Source organism: Dendrobium catenatum, unplaced genomic scaffold (genome assembly GCF_001605985.2).
Source record: "Dendrobium catenatum unplaced genomic scaffold, ASM160598v2 fragScaff_scaffold_647, whole genome shotgun sequence".
Taxonomy (NCBI): domain Eukaryota; kingdom Viridiplantae; phylum Streptophyta; class Magnoliopsida; order Asparagales; family Orchidaceae; genus Dendrobium; species Dendrobium catenatum.
This window is the reverse complement of record NW_021319109.1, coordinates 271,050-281,611: the sequence shown is the minus strand read 5'-3', so window position 1 is coordinate 281,611 and position 10,562 is coordinate 271,050.

Here is a 10,562-nt window from a genome sequence, read left to right as displayed (position 1 = left end):
ACTTATATATGTGATGTGTGTGTTAGTTAGCCTATAATTAGTTCAAAAATTCCTAAATACAATATATATATATATATATAAATATATTTAATTCAGTTCTAAAACATATAAAGTATCAAACAAAAATAGAAAATAGAAATTGTAAAATTTAAAAATTCCATAAATAAACTTTATTGATTAAGGATGGCGACATGGAAGCATTTTTAAAGATTAATTGGAACAATAACCTATTTTTATTTTGAATTTTAACATTTATAAATCATAAATTGACATGGGAAGAATAAATTTCATTAAATAAATCTATAAAAATATGTGGTAATCATTTAGCTAACAAAGCTCAATCAGATACATTTACATGCCATTATTCAATAAAGAAAATACAACCCACTCAATAGTATTCAATGGGATACGTGACCAGCCTTGATTGTGCTATTATTTGCCAGCTTTTTATACAATCTCGCCATCACCATATTTCATTTTGTTTCATCTATTCTATGGGTCATATACATCAAGCTGCCGATGTCAAGCATCAATTTGTAAACCATAAGTTATCTGCCTTAGCTTTTCTTTTATTAATATTTATCCACGGGTGACACCAAGTTTACTAGCAAGTAATCTTCTAGACCAGAACTTTAGAACATAGAAAAACTTGGATGAGTATGAAGAGTTAAAGAGACGAAGAGACGACAGTATTAAGTATGCCCAACCAAAGCAGAAAAACAATAATATCTAAATGATCCAAAAAGTGCATCTCCAACTCTTTATATTAAGGGTTTGGAGGTTGGCAAATAAGACTATGTACAAAGATAAAATAAGGAAAAAAAAGTGTGTATAATGCTACGTACCCAAGACTTATTATTGGCTTTATCTGACACATTGTTCCATTGATGGTCATCCATATGGCTCCCTACTTCAGACATGACCCACAATTCTGCGGCTGGTTTTCATAGACGTAGTGTTCATGGTTGAGTCCTCAAGATAAGACAAGTGAGAGGGTTTGCGTGGAGAAGTCCACTAGTTATGGCAATGAGTCCTTAGGGACATCGCATGACCATCTAAGGATGAGGGGCAATTTCTTCTTGTGCCAATGATTAAAAGCTAAGGAATAGCTGTATGGAAGATCTTAGTTCGAAATCCTTGTGGTGTGTGCTTCTTGCAAATGGATTGAGGGACATTGGTTGTATGATGTGTGATCTCCAGAGCTCAATCACTATTGAGAGTGTCTCCCTTGAGCATGCACGAACCTGTATGAGTTCCCTTAAGAACATACCGAGAACAAATCATTCTTCTGATCAATTTGGATTATTCATGCTCCATACAAGCGAATACTTATAGCAGTTTTTGTTACAAATATGTTTTTGGATTATGATTTTGATGATAGCAAACAAATCTTGTTTCACTACGACTGTCTTTTTCTACTGATTTTTCAGGACTCAAAGATCGGACGGAAATCGGAATCAGCTCAAGACTGGGTGGATTAGGATTGAGTCAGTCTGTAATTTTCTTCTTTTCTTTTTTTGAGTCAATTGTAATTGCTTGAAGTGACTGATGTTAAGTAACCCTACACACACACTTGAGATATTTAGAACTTGTGTTTTTACTCACATCGTCCCGGACGATCGAGTTCAAAAGAGAAGATCTAATCAGGATTTCTTAGTTAAGGCAGCCGTAATTAACTGATCGGCCTGGACGATACCTGTATCAGCCAGGACGATATGCTCAATACAGAAAGAAATTGCCGCCACGATCAGTTTAGGTATTCTATATTTTTGGAAATCGGTCAGGACGATTATTTGATCGGTCTAGACGATATTGTATAATTATGCCTAAATTGATCCGACAATCATGAGAGTAATTAAGGATGATTGATACGATCACATTGTCCTAGACGATCGCAAGATCATCCTGGACGATCCATTCAAAAACCCTTGGTTTCTCCTGGATGATAAATATCGGCCAGTATAAATTCAGGGCGATGCGCTGGCTGATTTAGATCGGACAGCTCAAATTCAGGGCGATGCTCTGGATGATTTTCCTTTGATTTGAACTGATCGGCCAGGACGATCGTGAGATTGTCCGGGACGATCAAGCAAATTTTCAATCGTCCAGTTTGCATTCAGGGTGATGCTCTGGCCTATCCTATGAGATTTGTATTGATCGGCCATGACGATTTAAATATCGTCCTGGATGATAAAGTCAGCAACTTGCAATTAATGAGCCCCTTTGAAGCTCTTCTATTAAAGAGCACTTGTTCAATATTTTTGAACATCCTTGGCTGTTGTCTTGACCTGAGAAAACCTAAAGGGGAGAGAGAGAGGGAGAGAGAGAGAGGATCTTGTGAGGGGGAGCTTGTGAGAGGATTCACAAGGGTTGCTCTAAGCATCGTTCCACTTCTTCTTCCCTAGAGTCTCTTGTCCTTGGAAGGGTTGGGAGAGGTAAGTTTCAGCAAGTGATCGTGGTTCTCTGCCTGCTTCAGGAGGAAGCAAAAAGAGTTGGGTTCTCTACCTTGTCGGGTGTGGCAAAAAGGAGGTGTTTTTGTAAGGGCTTCTCCGTCTAGCTGTGGGGGCTAAAGGAGAGTCACGTTGGTAGTGTAATACTCAGAGGGCCCTCCGGGGAGTGGACGTAGGTCGAGTTGACCGAACAACTATAAACCCTTGTGTTCTTATTTTTATTGCTTCCGCATTTATTTTCTTTTGCACTTATTTTTGTGGTGATTTGGTTTGTAATAATCATTTTTTTTGCTTAAAAGAAATTGTTGTTAAATGCAATTCAACCCCCTCTTGGTTAGCCTCGGGCCAGTTCTATTAGGCTTAACATCCCTAACAAAACTTGAAGTTTATCAAGCGAGTTCATAAAAAAACTAAGTTTTTGAAAACTTTTTTGAATTTTGATCCATGACATAACTTTGGAATCGTAATACACCGGAAAGTATTCTATTACCTGACCACCTTTGTTTATAATATACTATTTAATTTTTAAGAAAACTCGCATGTCTACGTTTTATAATCTACTGATTATCGCATGTGAGCTTATTAAGAGCTACACACTCCAACTGTAAACTTAAACGTATACTTCCCACTTCCTTTTTACTAATGGACTTTAGATGATAGGGATTGGCTCAATTAAATGCAAAAATGTCTTAATTAGCTTTTGTCTTGCTTTAAAATCAGAAACACTACATCGGTTTCCACTTGCAAAACTGTAAAGAAATTTGATAAAATTGTGTGATCACTTATGAATTGCACTAATTGAAGTTAAACATCCCGTTTGAATATTCTTTTGCATGACTATGAACTTTTTCGTATGAAACCTCATGAATCAATTTCTAAAATGTATACGAGATTTAATCAGATTGTTACTTCTTTGCATGCCTTAGGAAGAGAACTTTCAAACTATAAAAAAGTGAACAAGATTTTGAGATGCTTGCCTTCATCTTTTGATGCTAAAATCACTGCAATCACTGAATCTAAAGATTTGAATACGTATTTGATTGACAACTTACTTGGCTCACTCATTGCTTACGAGCAATGAGTGAATCAAAGAAATCTTGATGCAGGTGAGAAAAGAAGGGAGAATGAAAGTTCGTTAAGGGATGTTAAGCCCTATGAACTTAGTCCCAAGCTAACCAAGAGGGGGGGTGAATTAGTATTTTAAAAACTCTTTTCACAAAGAAAAAAAATTGCATAAACCAAATGACACCACAGAAATAAATGCGGAATTTAAAAGCGCGGAAGCAAGAAAAAAGAACACAGAAATTTATAGTGGTTCGGTCGACTCGACCTACGTCCACTCCTTGGAGGCACCCTCCAAGTATTGCACTATAAAACGTGACTCTCCTTTAGCCTCCACGGCTAGACGGAGAAGCCCTCACAAGACCTCCTTTTTGCCACCCCGGCAAGGCAGAGAACCTACCTCCTTTTGCTTCCTCCTGAAGCTGGCAGAGAACCAAAACCAAAAGCAAAACTCCTTACCTCTACCGACCCTTCCACGGACGAGAAACTCTAGACAAAGATGAAGCAGAGCGATCCTTGAAGCAACCCTTGTGAATCCTGTCACAAGCTCCCCCTCACAAGATCCTCTCTCTCTCTCCTCTCTCTCTTTCTCTCCTCAAGGTCTTTTCAGGTCAAGGCAGCAATCAAAGGTCTTGAAAAACGTTTAACAAGAGCTCTTAAATAGAAGAGCTTCAAAAGAGCTCATTAATTGCAAGTTTCCGACAATATCGTCCAGGCTGATATGGACTCGGCCTGGCCGATCAGTACAAATTAAAGAAGATCGGCCAGAGTATCGCCCTGAATGCAAAACTAGACGATTGAAAATTGACTTGATTGTTCAGGCCGATCTCACGATCGTCCTGGCCGATCAGTTCAAATCAGAGAAAAATCGTCCTGACAATAGCCCTGGATACGAGCTGGCCGAAACTTATCGTCCTGAAGTAACTTAAGGTTTTTTTGACTGGATCTTCCTGGCCGATCCTGCGATCGTCCAGGACGATATGATCGTATCAATCATCCTTAATTACTCCTTTGATTTCCTGATCAATTAAGGCATAATTTGGTAATTTCGTCCAGGCCGATCCTTGGATCGTCCTGGCCAATAATTTAAAAATACAGTATACCTTAACTGTCTATGGTGGCTACTTCTTTCTATTTTGAGCTTATCGTCTTGGCCGATACACGTATCATCCAGGCCGATATGTTAATGATGGCTGCCTTAATTAAGAATCCTTACTTAGACTTTCTATTTTAAGCTGATCGTCCCAGACGATATAAATATCGGCCGGGCCGATGTGGGCAAAAACAGAAATTCTAAGTCCCTCAAGTGTGTGTATGTAGGGTTACTTAGCATCAGTCTCTTTGACCATTACAAGTAGACTCAAAAGGTGAAAATCAAAAGTACAGACTCACTAAACCCTAAACCTATGCAATCCTGAACTTGGCTCCATCTTGATCGTCCGATCTCTGATTCCTGAAAAGTTAGAAGAAACAAGTAGTCCAAGAGACATAGTGTTTGTCAATCATCAAAACATAAGCCATGAAAAATAGATTTGCAACAATCTCCCCCTTTTTGATGATGGCAAACACAAGTAGGAAAATATTCAAAAATATTCATTAGATTTTCAAAGTTACAAACAACTACACCTAAACAACTTTTCACTACACCTAAATAACTTTTCCTACCACACCTACTCCCCCTTTTGTCATCACAAAAAGAGGGTCCAAAAAACAAATAACGACTAAAAGCAAACAATAGGAAACAAACAACAGAAAACACAGACTAAAAGAACGAGGGATCCTGATCATCAGATGGAGGTGGAGGAGGTGGCTGCTGAAAGTAACTGGAAAGCGTGGTAAACTGAGCATTGAACCAGGCGATGTTCTAGTCATGATGCTGCTGCTGGTGAGTAAGGAAACTGTCAAATCGGGCTAAATCCTCAGCGCGGTGCTATTCGTAGCGGGTAATATCCTCAAAGTGTTGCTGCTCCTGTGCAGCAATGTAGGCGTCAAACCGAGTCTCCCAACGATCAAACCTCTCAATCAACTGATCAATCGGAGAGTGCTGGTGGAGAGGGACAGGATCAAGAACGGGAGCTGGAGCGGGAGCCTCCTCCTCTCTAGCCCCCTGAGGTTCTTCAGGGTGGAGACGAGTACTGTGAAGGGTGCTGAAGGAATTGTTTGAGTAGAAGGGAGTTGAGAGGTTTGGTGGAATAGGATACTGAAGTTGGTATTTGGTTTCAAGGACATAGGCTATGATGTGTCCTAAGGCTAGATGGGGTTTCCTTTTGTGGCCTGGATCACGGATTGTGGTTAAGTGATCAATGTATCGGAAAATTAGGTCCGCAGTATTAAATTCCCTATGAGCCATGATGTAGAAGGTAGTGAGTGAAAGTAGAGGGGTGATGTGGATTCGGTCGCCGGCTTTTGGAATGACGGAGGTGCGAAGGACATGTTGGATTGTCCTAGCATCTTTAACTAAAGAGCTAGTCTCTCCAACATGGTAAGGTACATTGATCTGGCGAAGGAAGTGATTTGCCGTGGACCAGTCAAGATCAGGGTCAGAGGCAATTAGGTGCAGCTTATCCCTGGTGGTGGATAGCTGTAAAAGATCAACACAATCTTGATATGTGATTTCGACAGGGCGTCGATTCACATAGGAGGTCAGGGGTGAAGGTAGGGTTGATGCGAAGGTTTGCCAAAAACTCTCGAAGAAACTCTGAATTGAAAGGGAAGGCAAGAGACAGAATGAAGCAAAGGGAGGTGTGAGCAAAAAGATCCATTACCGGGTAAGAGATGTGGACAGGATTGATGATTCTGGAGACCGTAATTCCATACTCTTTGTAACGATGATAGGCGGCTTCATCTTCTGCTTCCCTGAAACGAGGGTCAATCCTTGCCCTCGAGGAACTCCCAGAAGTTTGACGGACACGTTTTCCACCAGCCATAGAGAGAAGTTAGCAAGAAAACACAAGAGGAGAAAGGGCTGGAAGTGAAAAAGAACATGGTTGGAACGGCCTGAATTTAAAGAAACGACCATATCGTCCTGGCCGATCGCAGAATCGTCCAGGCCGATATGGCTCAATAATTACGTACAGGCCGATTGGTCAAAAAAGGCGGTCCTATCGTCCGGGCCGATCAGATATCGGCCAGGTCGATTAGACACAGGCGATCGGCCTGATGAGTCAATCCGGACGACGGTTGAAAAAGCAGATCGTCTGGGCTGATTAAGTTTATCGTCCAGGACGATGCACAATAATTGATCGTACCGACCGAAGTTAAAACGTTTAAATGCTTGCCACGTGTATCGTCCAGGATGAACAGTGGATCGGCCCAGCCGATTGTCCAATAATAGATCATTCGGGGCCGAATTTAAAGATCAAAACGTGCTGACACATGGATCGTCCAGGACGATCCAGTGTATCGGCCAGGATGATGCACATAAAATGCATCTGCCAGATAACTATACTATCGACCAGGACTATCACCATGAGTTCGATAAAATCATCCAGGACGATATAGGATCGTCCAGGACGATGAGTTAGAGTAAGCACAGAAAAAGGTCAGCAGATGGATTTTGAAGATGATTTGTCATATCATCCAGGTCGATAAAAGTATCGGCCAGAACGATGTGACTAGGAATTGAAAACAGGAAAAGATGGTGATGATCAAGACCCTCAAAAATAAAACAAAAGAAAAAAAACAGTCAACACATAGTAAAATAAAAACAAAAAACAACGAAAATCAAACCACGAATATTTTTTGGATTTTAATTTTTCTAATTGTTTTTTTATTTTATATAGGCATCATATGAGAATTCTTTTCAAAAAGTTAAACTTTTAATGTTCCAAGAGATCAAGAAGTTTAACAAATCCTAATCAGAAGAAGGTAGAACATCTGATTCTGTTAGATCGGGTTAGGGAGTGAATGAGTTGAGGCTTTAGGTTAGTTGGATTTTGAGTGGACTGAGTTGAGGTGAGTAGGTGAGTTGAGTGAGTGAGCTTGGGGATTAAAGGGGCTTGCTCGGTTCGGCTATGAGAGGGTATCGGGCAGAGAGGAGGAGGAGGCCGGGTATGGAGCTCGGATCATGCACTAGGTTAGAGAGAAAACTCTCTCTCTCTCTCTCTCTCTCTCTCTCTCTCTCTCTCTCTCTTTGTGCGGATCGGATCTCATGATCGAGAGCAAGGGTCAACCATGTGTAAGGCTCGAACATCGAGATGGGAAGGCGAGGTGGATGTTGACCTTGGGCTTGTGTTCAGATGGGTGAGGAGACTATGGGATAGGGTGTCGGAGGCTTAAAAATTGAAGGTAGGAGGTTGGATCGTGTAGGAGGGTGAACTGGATAGATCGGGAGGAAGAGCTGTAGTCGGGGTCGGTCGCTAGAGAAGAACGAGATTGGAAGTGGCTCTAGGTTCACATAGAGGAGGCGAATTTGTCAGAGGAGGAGATCTGAGGGTGTCCACTCGATTGGCTTTTAAAGACATTAAAAACCAGTGATCGAGGCTGTCATTATGGGATTCGCGGGGAAGCGACACGAACAGCGCCAAATGGCTCGATTTCGACAATATTTTGAGGATCCAATGGGAATGAGGTATATATGCAGGATTTCTATTTTTTTCTTTCTTCTCCCTTTTGTTCCTTTGGATATGACATGAGGGTCAACAAATGCCCCCCAACAAATGTGATACATGGCTAGAGCAAACCACATTTTTTGTATGCTGATTAACCCTGTGGATCTTTAGATATTTGCTCTAGATGTCAAACAGAGGTTTCCATTTAGTGGATCTCCAAAATTTTGCTTGGATGTCACACTAAGATTTTCTTCCTCCATAGATCTCTTGGATGTATCAATAGATTGTTTAGATATTGATTTCTTCGGCCCTATGCTTTATGCTGTGGATATTGATGGAGAATTATCTGATTTATCTTCACTGACTTGTCAGGAGATTGGTACCTTTGGCCTTAGGCTTCTAGCTTTGATGGGCTTGATGAAGGAGTGGATGTCGATGACCTAAACCCTTAGGTTTGTGATAGATCAATGGTGAAAAGTCATCGGTCCAAAGCCTTGTGCATAACAGACTTATTGATGATGGAATCCTCTTAGTTCAACCTTGAGCTTTTCATGAACTTTAGGATAGTTCTCTTCGTTCCTTTGCTTTGTGCTTTGGCAGACTTATTAAAGAAAAGTTTCTTTGATCATTGCTTTGTGCCTTACAGATTTGTTGAAGGATTTGCAGGTTTTGGATTTAGTTGATAGTACCGAACGTAGGTAGTATCTTGATCTTTAACCACTTGAGAAGACTTTAATCTGACTCACTTGAGTTTATCAGATTGGGAGAGCTAGTATTTGATAGCTCTTTGTTATCTGGTTGCTGAGATGGGGGTTCCTCTACTACATCCTTTCTTATGGATTGTTGAGTAGATGGAGCTACCAATGATCTTGTCATATTTGGTCTTATTGGATCCAACATCTTACACTTATTAAGGCTTCATACTTGAGCTATGAGAAATGCACTTCCTAATGCTGATTTCACTAAAGTTAGTAGATTTAGAGTTCTCCTTGGTGGTTGAAGACTTTGAGGGCTACAAATTTTTTATAGTTGCTCGAGACTCATCTTCCCATTGAAACCTTGATTCTCCAGTCATTTAGGAGAATTCAATGGATTATAATCGCTTGAACTTGTCGAGTCAAATTGGCCTTCATCCTTCCTATAGTCCCTACTAACGGGTTAATGAAGTGGAGGTTCCGCTACTACGGCCTTTCTTATGTCATATTGAGTAGACGAAGCTGCCAGCGATTTGGACATATTTGGGCATGTTGTATTCAATCTTTTACACCCATTCGAACCTTAAGTTTCATGTTGTCGAAAGACTTCAAGCTTCTTAGCTCAATTTTATAGGAGTGTGTAGCCACAAAAGTCTCTTTCTTGACTTTTGAGTCTTTTTTCATTGGAGAAGGTGATGTCTCTAGCATTTGAAAGATCACCTATATATACTTTGGAAAATAAATATGTGTATTCTTTAGCACAAAAGAACATTTGATTTGATAATTTTAAATATTTATTCAGAGATCTCGGTATGCAGCGCGATGTCGACCTGAATAAATATTTAAAATAACCCTGTCTCATAGTGACATTCTAGAACAACATAAATTTAGAATTTTGAAATTTTAAATATTCATTTGGGGCTCTCGTCGTGTAGCACGAAGTCAACCTAAATGAATATTTAAAATGCCCCTATCTCGCAGGGATATTTTGGATAGGCTTTGTATTTTTGGGATTTTAAATATTTATTAGAGGATCTCAGTATGTGGTACGATGTCGATCGAAATAAATATCTAAAATGCCCCCAGTCTGATGAGGAATTTTGAAATGTATTCTTTCAACACAAGAGAATTTTAAAATATAGATGTAAGATTGCATTGATAATTATGCACATAAAACTTTGATTATTATAAAGTACATTAGTAATGGAATTTTCATACATGATATTTCTTTAAATATCGGCCGTTGATAGGTAGCATAGGTCTCTGACCATTCAGATCGATCCACTTATATATTCCTCTTTGCTACACCTTCTCAACGACGAAGGGGCATTCCCAATTAGATATGAATTTCCCACTAATTTTTTGGTGAGGGGCGATTGGTCTTCTCAACACCAGGACCAGTTCCCCTTCTTGAAATGTCTGAGGGCGCACCACCCAATCAAAGGATTTTTCCATTCTTCATCGATAGATTTCTAGGTTTTATTGAGCTTGTAACCTGAGTTCATCAAGTGCGTAGAGCTCTTCTATTCTGAGGTGGGCATTTTTCTCTTAAGTGAGATCATTCTGAATTTCTACCCGAAGTGACGATAGTTCAATCTCCAATGATAATACGGCTTCAACACCGAACACTAGAGAGTAAGGAGTGGCTTTAGTGTTACAAACATATTTTTTGAATTATGATTTTGATGATAGCAAACAAATCATTTTTCACCACGACTGCCTTTTTTCTACTGACTTTTCAAGACTCAAACATTAGACGAAAATCAGAATCATCTCAAGACTGGGTAGATTAGGATTGAGTCAGT